The sequence below is a fragment of the Phyllobates terribilis genome, unplaced genomic scaffold (genome assembly GCF_046119375.1).
Source record: "Phyllobates terribilis strain yellow unplaced genomic scaffold, ASM4611937v1 Scaffold_3__8_contigs__length_932513732, whole genome shotgun sequence".
NCBI classification, from domain to species: domain Eukaryota; kingdom Metazoa; phylum Chordata; class Amphibia; order Anura; family Dendrobatidae; genus Phyllobates; species Phyllobates terribilis.
In genome coordinates, this window is record NW_027362763.1 from 526993589 (window position 1) to 527009343 (window position 15755).

General features: G+C 36.8%; 1 protein-coding gene across 10 annotated transcripts in view; it reads left to right on the top strand.

The window, feature by feature from the left end:
* The window catches only part of EYA4 (EYA transcriptional coactivator and phosphatase 4), a 563063-nt gene that overhangs the window by 295580 nt on the left and 251728 nt on the right, over positions 1–15755 (top strand). Inside the window, exon 1 of one of the 10 annotated variants that reach the window (XM_073671273.1) lies at positions 9924–10331. The exons of the other annotated variants lie outside the window; for them this stretch is intronic. The gene's annotated coding sequence lies outside the window, so the exon portion shown is untranslated. Of the gene's footprint in view, positions 1–9923; positions 10332–15755 lie in introns of those variants that run through there. 10 annotated transcript variants of the gene reach the window in all.

The window sequence follows — 15755 nt, forward strand, 5'->3', positions numbered from 1 at the left end:
GGCACATGTCAAAAACTGCCTTCCCTCCACAATTGGCATTTCAGATGGCATACTACATGTGTTTGAACACCCAATTTTCCTTAATTATGCCATCAGATTAGCCCATTTGGACAAGCATCTGGTTAATATGCAAGAGACATATTAGATCCTGACTGGATTTTTGGGCAAAAAACCTAAATGTATAACACCATCCTTAACCCCTTACCAATATGATAATTTTTCAATTTAGAGCTTTCATTTGTGACTCGCCTCCTTCCAAGAGCATGACTTTTTTATTGTTTCATCCACAAGCCATATGAGGCCCTTTTCCTTGGAGGACGAATTGTAGTATTGAAGAACACTATTCAAGTTATCATTCAATGTACTGGCAATCAGTAAAATTACTGGCAATCAGTAAAATAAATCTGAATGTGGTGAAATTGCTCAAAAATGCAAATTCTGCAACTAGTTGATTGTTTTTTATAGCATTCATAGGTCAGTACAATTATGGCAATATTAAAAATGTGTAGCTTTTTTATTTTTTATTCAGTGTTGAAAAAAAACTGTAAATTTGTAAAAGCTACACATTTTTAATATTGCCATAATTGTACAGACCATTAAAGACCATTTTCATTCATTTTACAAGAGCTTTGTTAAGGGCTTATTTTTTGATCTGATGATTTTATTTATACCATTTTGAGGTAGATATGACATTTTGATTGATTATTTCATTTTTCTGTAGTGTGGAGAAAAAAATAAATTCTGATGTTTTAATTGTTTTTCTTTTAATGGCATTTACTGTTCGGGTTACCGAATTTTATATGGTGATACATTAGATGACATCAATAACACATTTTATTTTTTTATTTTTATTATTTCTTTATTTTTAACCGGGAAAAGGTAGTTAGGTCAATTTTTTTTCAAATCTTTTATTTTGAACTGCATTTTTTTAGTCCCTTTTGGGACTGTGATTGTCTTATTGCTTGTTCTGTATATTGCAGTGCCATTGCAAAGCGAGCCCTCCAGACAACACAAATTAAATGCCACCGTCAGAGATTTAAGAGGGCAACAACAGCAGGCTGAGCTCCGTTCCACCTGCTGCTGTTAGAGGTAGATGTTGGCTGAATAAAACATTTCATTCCCAGTGTCACTACTTTATTGATATCAGCCATGAACCATCTCTTCAGTCTATCACTAATTAAACAGAATAGTGATTTCCCTTCCTCTTTTAACCCTTCACGGGCCAATTGATCTTTCATTTTTGTGCTTTTGTTTTTTCCATCCCTTCTAACTTTTTAATTATTGAATATGTCTATTCTTATTGTGGGAAAAGAGAGGGGGGTGATTCAAAATATGTTTTTCTACTTTTTAAAGAAAAAAAAAATAAAACCATATTAATTTCTGAACTGTTCCTGAGTTAAAACATGAGTAATTTGAGGTCTGGAAGCACTGTTTCTTTTTTAGTATTTTGACGCTTTATCATTTGCTGCAAATAAATACTAAATTTTTAGCTTTGAATTACAGAGATATGTGGTCAGTAGTTTATAGACTAAAACAACAATGTACATTTTACTAAAAAATATACAGCACAGACCAAAAGTTTGGGCACACCTTCTCATTTAAAGATTTTTCTGTATTGTCATGATTATGAAAATTGTACATTCACACTGAAGGCATCAAAACTATGAATTAATACATGTGGAATTATATACTTAACAAAAAAGTGTGAAACAACTGAAAATATGTCTTATATTCTAGGTTCTTCAAAGTATCCACCTTTTGCTTTGATGACTGCTTTGCACACTCTTGGCATTCTCTTGATGAACTTCAAGAGGTAGTCACCGGAAATGGTTTTCACTTCACAGGTGTGCCCTGTCAGGTTTAATAAGTGGGATTCCTTGCCTTATAAATGCCACATAGAGTTCTAGCAGCAGACCCACCTCTACAACAACTGTTAAGAGGAGACTTTGTGCAGCAGGCCTTCATGGTAAAATAGCGGTTAGGAAACCACTGCTAAGGACAGGCAACAAGCAGAAGAGACTTGTTTGGACTAAAGAACACAAGGAATGGACATTAGACCAGTGGAAATCTGTGCTTTGGTCTGATGAGTCCAAATATGAGATCTTTGGTTCCAACCACCGTGTCTTTGTGCGACACAGAAAAGGTGAATGGATGGACTCTACATGCCTGGTTCCCACCGTGAAGCATGGAGGAGGAGGTGTGATGGTGTTGTGGGTGCTTTGCTGGTGACACTGTTGGGGATTTATTAAAAATTGAAGGCATACTGAACCAGCATGGCTACCACTGCATCTTGCAGTGGCATGCTATTCCATCCGATTTGCGTTTAGTTGGTCCATCATGTATTTTTCAACAGGACAATGACCCCAAACACACCTCCAGGCTGTGCAAGGGCTATTTCACCAAGAAGGAGAGTGATGGGGTGCTACACTAGATGACCTGGCCTCCACAGTCACCAGACCTGAACCCAATCGAGATAGTTTGGGGTGAGTTGGACCGCAGAGTGAAGGCAAAAGGGCCAACAAGTGGTAAGCATCTCTGGGAACTCCATCAAGATTGTTGGAAGACCATTTCCGGTGACTACCTCTTGAAGCTCATCAAGAGAATGCCAAGAGTGTGCAAAGCAGTCATCAAAGCAAAAGGTGGCTACTTCGAAGAACCTAAAATATAAGACATATTTTCAGTTGGTTCATACTTTTTTGTTAAGTATTTAATTCCACATGTGTTAATTCATAGTTTTGATGCCTTCAGTGTAAATGTACAATTTTCATAGTCATGAAAATACAGAAAAATCTTTAAATGAGAAGGTGTGTCCAAACTTTTGGTCTGTACTATATATATATATCTATATATATATATATTGCAACATATACTAAAAATCATGATCTCCTGACACCGTCTTTAGCAGACACTGACTGTAATTGCAACTTATTGACACTCCAGGACCATGTCTTGGGGCCGGTGGGCACTTGGAACAGTGCTCCCCACCATAAGCTGTAAATACCACGGGCAGAGACTGACTGACCATCCCTTAACGCTTCCTCTATGTCCAGCTTTTGCCACATATTATTTCTCTTGTTTGCCTCAAAACTTTGTAAACAGCATGTCCACCTTGACCTGACCTTTGATCATCTCACCCAACACACTATTTGACCAGCTACAATCTGACTAATCATTTAGTGTCTCCCACTCACATATCATTTCTTTGTCTCACCCTTTGGCGTCACTCAAGGTTCTGTCCTACTTTTCTCTATCTACTGTTCACCTATGACCTGGGAAAACTTAAAGTCCTATGGCGTCTAATACCACTTTTATGTTATACCTCCTAGCGTAAAATATTTCTCAAATCCATTCTTTATTCGATCTAGACAAAAATGTTAGTACATGCCTTTGTCATCTACTCCCTAGACTATGGCAAAATCCTTTCCTGTGACCCATCATCTTGCCCACCTGCACCTCTCCAATCAATCTATAACTCTGCTACCTGAATTATTTGTCTCTCTCCTCACTACTTCTACTTTTCTGCCAATCCCATCACTTTCTACCCATTATCCAGAGAATTTAGTTTAAAATAACCGTAAAAAACTAGACTGTCATCAGTCTGACACTTTTATACATTTCCAACCATACCATCTAATAATTTCCTACATGAATTCTCCTTCTTTGCTATCTTCTTGTCTCCTCCTAACACAATCCTCTCCAATATTTATGCTGTGCATCCTCCATACTACAGAACTCGCTACCATATCACATCAGATTTTTGCTAGTGATTAAAGTCTGCAATGACAATATGAAAACCTCTCTTTTCAGAATGGTTTGCAACTTTCAATAACTCTACTACAGTATCATTTATCCTTGTATTCCAGGCTTCTAGTGTATAAAAACCCTGAGTGTTTTATTTCTCTCTGTCTAGGATTCACTTTGTGACATTTTCCCACAAAAAACATTTACTGTATCACCAATCTCAAGGCATTCTCACAGCCAAATTATATATGTGGTATGTGTGCATTTACTGGTTGATACCGACATGTAGTGCATTAAAGATGTAGATTGCTAGATTTTTTGCTGGTTAGAGAATGCTCATTTTCCATCTCCTATACCACATTCACTAGCTCTGTGTTACATGCAGAATGAGACTAGCAGAGTGTGGGTGGCTCTAGGTGTTTTACTCAGCTTCTCATGGAACAATGCATTTATTCATAACACAATAGGAACCATTCTCTTTCAGTCAATAGTTATCAGATGAGCTGCTGCAGTGGCTAGTGTCATTGCATTTCACTCCTTTCCCATCCCCAGTGACATCCTCCTTCCAGCTAAAAGCGGGTATACAATGCAATTGTTTCTTTTGAAGTCGTTTTCAGTATCAGTTGATTGTGGGAAGAAGTGTACACTCACAAAAAAAGTTCTATTCTCAATTAATAGGCATATGATTGGATCTATCACAGTTGCAAGTTCATTAAATATTGTGTGTTATTGCTTTACTGGGAAGGCGGATATTGATTTATGAAAAATTGTTTTTTTTCAATTAAAATTATTTCTTTGCTAAATTTGGTTGTTACTAATACATGAAGAATACCTTCATGATGGTTTATGATTTATTTGTATGTCTTATCGTAAGCACCATGTTTCACTTTAGACAAAATGCATTTAGAAAAATGCATGGTGCCTACAGTTAAACATGGTGGTGCCGGTGTCCTTATGTGGGGCTGCATGAGTGCTACTGGTATCAGGGAGCTACATTTCATTGATGGTATCATGAATTCACAGATGTACTGCTCTATATGGAAAGAGGAGATTCTACCATCACTCTGTGCTCTGGTTAGACATGCACTTTTCCAACATGACCATGATCCAAAACACACATCATTTGTATTTCTGAAGAACAGGGTGAAATTGATTTAGTGGTCAAGTATGTCTCCTAATCTGAACCTCACCAAAACACCTTTGGGAAATTCTGAAGAGGCAAGTTGAGCATCACTCTCCATCCAAGATCTTAGAGAGGCAATTTTTGAAGAATAGAAAAAGATGTTCATTCCATACCTTGAAGACTTGGTGCTATCCCTAAAAATCATGGAGATCATACAAAAAACTAGATGAAGTCATTTTTTTATGTAGGATGCATCCCCTTTTGCATCAACTAATTTGAGAAAAACTAAAGATTTTGAAATGAAAGTTATATTATTAACCTTTCATTTTATGGGTTCAAAAATGATCTATAAAACTCAGTCTTGTCAAAATTTTGGAAATTGTTCTAATGTTCAATGAGATACTGATTAAAACCTTACTTTTCAAAGGGGGTGTACTTATGCTGAGCACTATATATATAATATTTCTATGTCTTTTAAAACTAGTTCTTGTGTGGCTTCTGCATCATTCTGTGAACTTCAAAAACCATTGCACAATGACATTTTAGGATACTACTATATAGCATTTTGCTGACGGCAAACAGAAATTTAATGCACATTACAAAGGATAAAATGGGGCACATTTTCATGAAAATACTTGTTGCAGGCAGTTTTTTGTAAGAAAAGTCAAACATAAAGTATGCATATTTAGACGCTGGAGATAGATCGTTGAACAAGGCATTTATTCTGAAATATTTGCAGTCAGGAAGGAATTTTTGCTCCTCCTGATAAATGATATCTGTCTCACTGTGTATGATTTTCTCTGGATCAACACTGTAGGACAAGTTGAACTTAATGAACAAGTGTCTTTTTAAAGGAGGGTGCTCATAGGAATAGAAAACGAGTTTCAGACATAGCTTACTATATGTCATATTCATGTCTCCATCATTATTTATTCTTTCCTTGTAGTCGGCAGTTTGTTGTCAAAATGCATTAAAAAGGTAGTAAACCTACAGGATACACAGATCAAATACGTCATACGTTGTAGTGTTTTTTTGTTGTTATAGGGTAGTACTTTACATTTTGTGAACTGGATACTTATCACATGCCATTTATGCCCTTTGTACACATCTAATTATGGTTTACTATTCCTGCTTCTTCCTCCAGTGTGTTTTTAATAATATACAAAGTTTTATACACCATACTGTATATATTTTACAAAGGAAATGTGTGATATCATGCAATTAGTTAGGGCTATAGAGAGCATCTTCATTGTGCAAACCCTCAGTCAGAAGCCTCTCACCCAACCAAATCTTCCTGCTTTGCACTGAGGAGGGGCAAACATCCCAAAACATGTGTCTGCAAATTAAGTTTTTGGTTTGGCTTTTGTCCTAAGTCATAGGCTCATTATAGGGTCAAAATTGACTTTTAGGATTGCTAAATCCATTAGGTGGCACAAGAGATCACGTCCTCTGCCTTCTAAAGAGGTTATTTGCATAATACAAGGGCAAAAAAGGAAACTTTTGCTCCTATATTTTACACTACTCTCTTCCAGACCTGTCCGCAGTTGTGACTGACAACATTGATATAGTTATACTTCTCCATTACATGTTTACTGATGATTATAGATTTAATTTACTGACATTTAGCTAGTGCTTGCATTATATACAGTATAATGTGCTTTTTTCTTGGAAGTCTCTTGCTGTATCGCTATATCCTTCTCCCTACAGACTGAACAAATGATGCATCTTCAACGTTTGTACAGTGAAGGACAATAGGAATCCAATTTGCAGATAATGTTAGCCTGTTATGCACAGTATCTCTTTACATATATTGCATCTAATTTTAACCCTACTATTAATCTACACTAGCTGTCATTAAAGATTTTAAAGCCCCCAAGAATAGGATGCCAGAACATAAATATTTTATTAATGACTCCCACAGTTCTAAGAGATGGGGCTAAGAATAAAGCTGTGGGATAGTAGTCTTGTCAGAGGATGGCACTCACTTTTTAATCTGAACTGCCATAGCTTACTCACAGAGTTCATCAATCATGTTTTATGAGTTTTAACCCAAGTCAGACGCCGATCTGTCATTTCAACATTGTAGTGGTGACAAAAACTGGTGCCGCCGAAAATGTGTTGCAGGTGTAACTTTCACTCAGACTATTTCTGGGCTTGTGAAGTTGTCTGGACTCATCTAGGTAAAGAGCGCCACCTTGAGACCTAAATCAGCAGTTCATGTTTCATGCTGCAATAGACTGATCTGGCATGGAAGGCTTGGCGGCATTGTGTGTCTGTGAAACCTCTGAGGGTGTCGATTGCGAGGCAATTTGCTAAAAACTGTCATTCACAGGAGCTGGTACAGTGACAACTTATTCTTCTAGAAGTGTTTTTTTTGGAGAGAATAAACTTAAGATCCAATGTATTATAACAGAAATTGAGAATATTTCCATGTTACAACTCACTCCATAGATCTTATTGCTAAAGTATATAGTTGTAACATGACTAGTGCATTCATTCTCTCTCCCTCTCTCAAAATATATATATATATATTTTAATGTATGTATGATTTAATACAAACACATACATGAAGAATTTATTATGTTTTCTTTTTGAATTTGAATAATATTGATGTGCCGTGGTTGTAGTTGTACTAGGACACAGATCCTAAGAGGGGCCCTATATGTTGCTCTGTCTCTAAATGAGGTGCCTTGTGCTATAAATGATGTGATTATGCAGGGGGGATTACCGATTTAGAGCATATATGTGTAGTATTGCCGCAAAATAAAAAAAAAAAGGATAACATTTCAATTATTATGCTGTCTAACACCTAATATTGATGAAGAGCTGATTCCATGCCGCGTAATAAGACAGCTGTTTATAAACCATGTCCAGAAACTTTCAGCATCAGACTTTTGGAGATATTTTTTAAAGCCCATCCTTCTTTTTATTTTTTTGCATACAGTTGACTTGCATATATACTGCATTACTTTGTGATAATTTAAGAATTTCTATCGTGTATGTTTTTTCGCGATCATGGTATTAAAGGACACTTTTAGGCATCTGCTCAACCAGTCGGGGCTGACTATTGGGTTTCCATTTGTCATGTTGTGACAGGTCTGGTGCTAACAAGATACTAGACACATACTCGTGGGGTAGATGAAGCTTCGTAGAAATGCTACCACATGCCAGGGCAGATTTAGAAAGACCAGCACAAAATAAGGTTGAAGCAGATTTTTATGACATTTTTTTATAGTAAAAAAGCAACCTTATTTTATGCTTATATGGATGATATATAATATATTTATGAAGTTGCATTCTTAAAAAAAAACAGGTCGATAATTACCATAACGGCAACAAAGACTGAAAATGAAATGTATGTTATCCAGTTGCTGACAAGTGAAGTTAGTCATGTGTTCTGCTGATAGAATTACAGCTCCATTGTAGTTCCCATCATGATGAGTATGAAAATGGATCTTGTCTTTGCTGCCAAATTGATTGAGAACTATCCTGAAAGCCTCCTTTATTTAACCCTACAATATGACTGTCCTTTATTAGTAGGTCACATTATATAAAGGTGTAACATTTTCTAGCCTGGAGCTTTATGCACCTGTCACGGTGAGTCATGCTACCCGTAACCAACACTTATTGTAGCTGCATACTGCCACAAAGTCATCGATATAATGGTGCATGCCGTTCAGGGCACACACATGGGTGAAAATGTACATTTAAATTTTATGGGAATGCTAGAAAAGAAATAATCCTGATAAAGGCTGAGAAGTCCATTGCAATGTTTCAGGGAGTCAATGGGTTAAGAAGGCTTCCTGGGTGGCTTCTGAATCGGCACTGGGCCTCCTTTGCTCTTTGACATCTCTTGAGTCCCCAGTCTCCTCTTCTTCCTGCAGCAAAACCTAAAGCTATAATAGCTATCTGGTTTCTAGTAGCAGACAAGCATATTTCATATGATTGGTGAAATTTTAATGAAGGATAGATTGTAATGTTCTGATCAGAGATAGTGATAGCTAGAATAATTGCAGAAGACTTGTACAAATGTGTAAAGAATTACATACACATGTAAAGCACCATGGAATAAATGGCGCTACAATAATAAATATTAATACACACAGCTTGATTTTACATGTGATTTTATATTCTTTATTTTTTAACTATTGTAATATGAACATCATGCATATTTTGTTCTATCTTAGTGTTGTCATCAACTTTTGTAGAACTTCATTTAGTAATATTTTTATCACCTAAAGGCTATATTCACATGTTGCGTTTTTGAAGCATTATTTTCTGCAACCAAAACCTGCTTTCTTGGCAGTAAAGAATCTGCATTCAAAATGCATTGTCTGCTGTTTATTTTGTTGCATTTGTGTTTTTACATTTTTTTATTGATTATGTTGCATTTTGACAGTTTTTTTTATGTGTGTTGTGTACAGCACATGTTTATAACGTTAGTTTTATTTACCAAAAACGCAGCAAAAAATGCAGTATTTTTCCACTTTCTCATTGTTTCCTATGGGTGAAGAATGCGGCAAAAATGCTGAAAGAATAGAAATGTTGCAGCGCTCCAATTCAGTCAGGAATAAAAAAAAACGTGCACATGGGATTTCTGAAAATCTCATTGCTTTTGCTGGTACTGTAAACAGCTTCTTTTCTGCAGAAAGAAAAGCACAGCAAAACCTCTGCGTGTGAACATAACCTTAAGTTTTCATTATGTTCTTGTAGGATCCAATACAGGCTGAAATTTGTTTAGTGTTCAATATGCTATTTCTGAAAGAAGAAATTATTTTTGGACAAATTCTACTACTACTTTTGTGACCATTATTGATTACCCAATTTTCATATTTGTAGCATATAAGTATTTCAATAATGTGTAACAATTTAACACAGTAAACATACAAAATTCCAAAAACAGGAGCAGACCTATGTAACAGTTTCTTGTACTTACTACATGTACAGTGACAACACTTACTCATAGAGCTCATTCCCATTTTCGAGTAATCTTGAACAATAAGGAACAGATGCGTCACTGTGACAGCCGGTGAGCAGAGTCTCGGGAAGGTGGCTTGATAAAAAGAGCCTTAGGGTATATGCAGCACACTAGATACCCAGAGCAAGGCAGGAGCTGCTGGTGGCAGTGACCTCTGCGCACAAGTCATCCTACTATAAACAGAAGGGTGTGGAAAGCCATTGGCTTGCACAGGACTTGTTTACTATCCTGATCACCTCTTTAGTTAACTTAAAGAACTGCAGGGAGCTGGCAGCAGAGTGACAGCTCAAGGGAGGACATGTTTCAGTGCTGCTCAATTCCAGATAATACTGACAGCCAACACAGGATCCTATAATACAGAAATTCACTACCTGCTCCATTACTCCCGCCGTTTACTGGGATTGTGTTCTTCGTCAATGGACTACTGGATATAATCGTTTCCTGATGACAAGTTTTTGGTTTCTTTTCAATCTTTTGAAATTTTAAACGGTGAGTTTATCATCGCACATTTAATAATGTGTTATTGCTTCACTGCTGCTTATGTATGATGATATAACCTGGCCTTTATGATAGATTCTACATTAATTGATTCTACTTTTTAGAGGCGGTATAAAAATGTAGCAGAGCGATATCCTTAATTATTAGAGCAAACAGGTTTTCAGTGCATTGTGATTTAGAAAAAGTTTTGGCAAAAGGCAGATACATCTATTCTAGGCTACTAAGGACAAATTAAGGTCTGTTACATCTAAGAAACTCGCTCCTGCAACTTTTAAGTCAATGTTAATATAACACTTCTAGTTGTACTCATGGTGATGTTGCAGTTTTTATAATATTCTGCTCTTGTCTCAGTCATTAATATGTAATCCCGCCTGATGAAGGAGCCTCTGTGCTCAGAAAGCTGCAAATATCATTTTTCTGGTTAGCCAATAAAGATATCACTCCTAGAATACTTTTGTCATTTTTGGGCATAAAAGTTTTTACATCAAAAACCATAATCTATTTGCTTCATAGTGGTATTTTCTTGTGTAATTTGGAATACAAGATGCAACTTATTTTATATACTTTTACTGTGCTGGAGCATACAAGTTCAGAATTATGATGCAAATCAAGTAATTTTAAGCAATAGTTCATGTAGTTTTATATCTTTGTCTTTTGGATCTGAGCTATATTTCATTTATAATATCCTCGATGTATGTTTAAAGCTTCCCCACTCTGCATAGAAGTCAATACCGCAGCTTGTAAGGATGCAAAACAGCATACCACGGAGTAAAGCTTGTAGAAAAACATTTTACGTTATGACAGCCAGTAATGCTTTGGTCTGGTTTCTCGTGTCTGATGAGCGGCGAGCAGTTAGATTCTGTTACATGCTTGTTTTCTATGGTTTGTGCTCTAGTAGTTACCTGTAGTGAGCCAGTCTTATCAGTTTACAGCATCTCACTAAGTGGAGATCATTATGTGTATCCAGATACAAAGTGAGTGAGGATAGCAACAGTCTACATTATATTTCATCTTCTGCATAATACATAATTTACACTGTATTTTCAGATATTCCATTCTTTGATTTTCCTTTTAATTTGGACTATGTTTTTTTTTTTCCTAAGGACCAAATACCTAAATGTAAGACTGGATTCTTTACAAATTATTGAGGTGTAATTTGTGTGATTAGTCCTTAATGATCGATGTAGTAAATTAAGTACAAATAAAATAATTTGCAGACCTCTGATTCAACGACATCATTGTTGAAACTAAATGAAGAAAGTATTACGATATGCTTAATGTAATACAAAGAACCATATTTAATATTGAATTATAATAGTATAACATCCTTTAGTGTTAGAAAGTAGAATTTGCATCGTGCTAGGTTTCCTTTATTTTAAGTACGGAAACATTTTCCAGGCTTTCAGGAGTAGGGAAGACAACCTACTTCTACATTTACAGTTCTAAAAAAGGGTTAAGAAAGTTCTATAAATACCAGGAGTCAGTGTGGCTAGCTGTGAAAGATAAGATCTGTGGCTAGTAGTAAATCAAAATGCCTCAATAAAATACTTTGACATACAATGCAAAACTAATATTACGTTACATGGTATTAGTTTTCTTCTGCACGCCTATTTTCTACGTGAACGCATTTCTTTTTGCAGAACTTCTACACATAGTGTCTTAACTGCTGGATATATAAAAAAGATTGTAATATTCTATTTATTAATAATGGAGTCTATGATAAAAGTATTACCCCTGCCTGGAAGTTCAGACACTACCTGTCTGCCCATTATTTGATGCCGGCTCGTTTTCTAGTGACTGACATCTAATGTGCGCCTGTGGGGTATATACTCTTTGAAGTGTGACAGTTGTGATGAGCACTGTTATTAGGGCTTAAGGAGTCTGTAAAGTTTGCTGATAATACTATAGTTAATCTGGATTTTGTGACATGTAAAGGAAGACATAAAGGACTTGGATTTGGTGTTTTGTTCACTTGAAACGCGTAGATCTAGCTACTCATTTAATTAGGCATTAAAAGGATCTCTGAGGTGCTGGATTATCATATTTTATACCACAAGCCAAAATATTGGGTTATTAGTAATTATTTGCCTTATCTTGATGATTTTGGGAAATTAAAAAATGTTCACATACTGAAAAATGTATTGTTTCGCTTCTCGGTAAATTAAATTTGACAGATGTGGTTTTCCCCCTTTTGATAATAGCATTACTAAGGAAATACTGTATGTTTTTATTTAGATTCTGATCTCTTACTGCATGTGTATAATTAAGTGATAATTACAGTGGAAATATTTCTCTAATTTTGACACTAATCCCAAATGAACCTCAACCCTAAACCTTGGAATATACATGAGATAAATGTTATCTAAAGAGGACAGTTTGGTTGTCATCTCCCTTTCTCATCCACCAATTGTTCAAATTTATTTGTGGAAATAAGTACATGAAAATCTGTTAATTAATATCTGACATATTGTAACCTGGAGTATATGCAACAATCAGTAGTTGTGATAGGGTTATAGCTATTCTTTTTACTACATTTCTTAATTTTTTATGAAATGTTTATAACGTCAAAAGATGGACAACCAGTCAGTTACATGTCTGATGGCCATTTTTAATATTTTACTGTTGCCATATGCATTAGATTGGTGCTTCTCCATCTATGAGGCAGGCCTGATCGGTGGGCTGCAGCTCTAGAAGTAGTTTTGACAGATATGTTTTATATGCTACCCATGCTTTTCTGCAGTTGCACCAATTTCTGGTTTGTCAACAAATGTTTCAATGTCCAGGAGCATGCATGGCTGATAAGTCTCCTCACTCTGACATGCCAGGCTTGGCTTGTCACTCTCCACAAGGAGAAACATGACCTCTTAGACCACAGTGTTCAGGAGAGAAATTATTACATATAACAAGGTGATTCTCATAATATTTGGCATGGAATATGACCAGTGATGATACACAGGCATCGCTATCTTCTGCATCATGAGGCCCGAAAAGAAAAACATTAAGCCAATAATTATATAACTGTTAGCATAACCTGCTAGATCTAATAGTAATCTATGTAAGGATAAAATTACAATATTGGATAATATTTAGACAATTGGGCTATCCTAAGAAATCAGAAAAAAAAACAATTATATCAGAAATTGGGAAAATATTAAGTTGGTCTGAATCTGTGTCCTGAACCCTAACTGGTGAAAAGCAATGAGAAGAGAACATTAGGAGACTGAGGCAGAATTTTGTTTTGGATTCAATAGGGAACTGAACAATTATCAAGGTTGACCCAAATGAAAAGTAGAAAATCAAAGCAGTTAAAAGTAAAACCCTGAAAGACAAATGATTTGTGCCATGGTTTTTACAGAAAACATGTTACCTTTGCATTGTTCTGCACATAAACTGTTTTGTGTGTGTTTAGGCTGCCCAGCTTCTAGAGAAAAAGCTGGGAATGCTGAGTGTTTTTTTTTTTCTGCCAAGTCTGGATTGTTTGAAAAAAGGTGGGTCACATTTCATGCTAATAATAGGCTCTAAAAACACAGCTCTGGATATTATTTAAGAAAAAAATAGTATATTGTGAATAGGTTCTCCTTGCTTCAAAGGAGCACTTTAGAAGTTTTTTTATTGCACCCTTCTTTAGACATTATTAATGTTTCCAGTGTGTGCATTAAAATACTTGCCTATTACTGTCTTCTGCAACATCCAGCACTTCTTTGGTCCTCTCCTGGATGTTATGCCAGTCACTCGCACACCTACTAAGCACCGCCCCACTCACCACTTGTTTCGTTCAGCTCCACCTAGTACCTGAGCTGCTTTGCGCTATCTTCCAGCTTGGCTGGTTGTGAGCTATAGGGGGGCATGTCCAAACTCTGCAGGAATTTGTATCCACCCTGTCATGCAAAGATTTGCTTCTCCGGCCTATCACCTGCCAGCAGGTGATATGTCATGTGACTTCATCCTCCATTTCTTGCCTGAATTTAGGTTCTTAGTAGCTCAGTCTCTAGTTCCTGTATGCGTATTCCTGTTTAGTCCCACCTGTTATCGACCCAGCTTGCCTTCTCGTTTTTCCTGAACTCTCTGGTCCTGACCTCGGCTACGAATTCTGAACTTGTGCTGCCTGCTCTGACCTCGGACCGTCTGACCTTGCTTTTGTCTCACCCACCTATACCCCGTACCAGTGTCTCTGGCCCTCCGGTCAGCTGCTGCAGTCCCGGGGACAGCTCTGGAGTGCTACTTGGATTCTAACAGTGGCCCAGCCTATCCTCACCATCTGAGGCTCTACCTGGTAAATGCTTAGTCACACCCCTCCAGGGTTAGCCAGGCCCGTGGTGCAGTGGGTCCACACCCACCAACATTACACTGGATCATGTGACCGCAGCACTTTCCATGTGGACCAAAAGTCACTTTCTCATTGTAAGTCTATGAGACTAATAACAAGGCTCTCATAGGATTACATTAGGAAGGGAATTACCAGTCTTCAGTGTGAGGCAGCAAGTGAGAACTGTGGTAACATGATGCAGAAAAGCACTGTAGCAGCGCTGGAAACGACAGAAGACAGCAATGGGTAAGTATTTTAATGCACACATTGTAACACAATATTGATGGCTAATGGATAGAGCAGTAAAAAAACAACTGCTGGAGTGCTCTTTTAAGGGTATGTTCATCTGTGAGAAATGGACTGCACAAGGACCAATGTTTGCCTATATGCTAGTGTACATGGGCTATTTTCCACACGAACCACAGGTTCATGTGAAAAATAATCACAGCATGCACTAGCCTCGTCCAATTTACAACCTAGAATAGTGGATGAAAGTAATAGGCAGCTCCTGCATCCATCCACTATGTGGACAAACCTAGTCACGAGCCAGTCATGGCCACAATTTGCTGAACTGACTTGTCCGCTAAGTCGAGCGCTCATCTAAACTTTTCTTAAGACTCAACCGATATTGAAAATATATTTTAGATCCATTACTTCAGTGATGCCAGCTTTTTGAATGTCAAGTTAATTTCTTTGCTTTTCATTTCTTCCACATTATGATACATAGACCAGAGTTTGTGTTATGGAAACCTTCAAAGACACTTAAACCTACATTCTGCTTTTATCCTGGTGATCAAATAATCATTCACATAATTACCAGAACCAGACACCAGGACACTTAACACTGCTTGAAGTGATGTCATGAGCTGGCAGGTCATTAGTATGAAGGCATGCTCCTTCTGCTGAACCCTCTAATACCAATACACTCAGGAAAAATACAATATTGGGCATAGCTAATTTTGGATACATTCAGTAGACAAAAGAATAGGCAGAATATCTGTGACTGTGTGTATGGATAGAGTTTATATATGTACAGGTGCATCTCACAAAATTAGAATATCATCAAAAAGTTAATTTATTTCAGTTCTTCAATACAAAAAGTGAAACTC